The sequence below is a fragment of the Grampus griseus genome (assembly GCF_964374135.1).
Source record: "Grampus griseus genome assembly, chromosome: 7".
Classification (NCBI taxonomy): Eukaryota; Metazoa; Chordata; class Mammalia; order Artiodactyla; family Delphinidae; genus Grampus; species Grampus griseus.
In genome coordinates this window covers 108,394,950-108,396,682 of record NC_139001.1, presented here as the reverse complement: position 1 = coordinate 108,396,682, position 1,733 = coordinate 108,394,950, and positions in this window count along the sequence as shown.

Below are 1,733 nucleotides of genomic sequence, written 5' to 3'. Positions count from 1 at the left end.
AATCTTCTTATTGGCATTCGGTAGTGTTTCATTGGGTCCTGTTTCTTTTCGTAGGTGACTCTTTCTCCAAAGTCTCATTTTGTTGCCCTATGACCTCAGTTATCTAATGAGTTCAAGAAAATAAATTAAAGGGCTTTTTTCTTATTATAATTGTGAGAGCAACACTCTTCTAGTTTTGTACATCTGAAACTGGGTGTTTCTTCTCATATCTAGAGTTGGGGAGGAGGAAAAAAATATGAAAAGGTAATGTGTTATTAAGAAACTACTTTGAGCCGTGCATTGTGCTAACTTGCCCATACTATCAAATTTAGACATGAAACAATTACATAAGGCAGGAACCATTATTATTATTATTACCACACCAGGTTGTGCTCTTAACCATTTTGTGTACTGCTTTTGCTTTATCTTGTGTAATCATCACACTAATCATCTGAGGAAAGGGATCATGATGATCTTAGTGCTGTTACACGACCAACCCTTAGCAGAATCTTTAGCACATAGTGAATGCAGAATGAGTCCCTGTTGAATCAATTAGTGCAAATGCAGACTTCAGGCACATGTGCGATAGTCATTACATTATCTCAGCATTCCTTCCCTTCCCACATCACTGGAAGTTTGGGATGGGCTAAGATGTATGCATTCAGAAATGTATTCATTCATCTACTGGCTGTGTGAAGCTGAGTGTGGTGGAAAGGGAGTCACAGAGCATGGGGCCTGGGCAGGCATCCTGACTCTTCCTACCGACTTGTTGGCTCCATGCTAGGAAATTTGTTCCTCCCTTTGGGATGTGGCCTTGGTGCCTGAACTATCTGACATTCTCATAGCCAAGTCTGTAGAGTTGCATCATTTTAACCGCTGCTTCCCCCTCCCCCCATTCACTGCTTCCTTCTTTCTCAACATTCCAAAGTCCTGCTGCCTTACTTAAAGTCAGTTTTATAGTATGAACAGGATCTCCAGGTAAAGGTGTACCTTTGTGATCTGCACAACAGAGCATGCATGGGGGTGAAATGCAGCCCACGCTCAGCTCACCAAGACAAGCAGTCAGAGCAGCGACCATGTCTGCTGGGGAAAGAGCATTTCTCACAGTTTCACAAGGGCACTCTGTGGGTTGATGATGACCTTGATCTTGCATGCGACTGTGCCTAGCAGGGGAGCAAATCAGGAGAAGAACCATTTCCCTTTGAACCGCAGATTTCTAGTGATTTCTCTGCAGTAACCTCCGACCCCTTCTGCTACTGCCCTCTTCTATTTCTTGTGTTTCTTCTCTCATGTGCTTAGATTTCCCTTGGTTTGGCCTCATCTCCCCCTCCCCCTCCCCTCTTACCTCATTCCACTCCACCACACACAAGCGCAAAACACCGGTCCCACTTTCCTTCTCCATTTCCATTTTTTTTCCCGCTGGGATTCTAAAACCAATCCTGATACTTGCACCTGCTCAGGAAATTAAAATGTTTAAGCTTTTTTGGCTGTCACATCACTGTGAGGCCAAACTGACAATCTGCTAACTACAGACTCAGAGCTAAAATAACAAAATGTTTTGCAAGCTGGGCTAGAATCATAAGGGGCGGATTCTTTTTTAGCTCTCCAGAGCCAACAACACAAAAGAAAATACTCCACACTTCCCTTCTGCCTTTTCCATTAAACAGTGTGGGGAGAGCCTCCCTGGGGTGTGTCTGTGGACCTCTTGGTCGCCTTCCCCATTCTCTCTCCATCTTCCATCTCACACTTGCTTC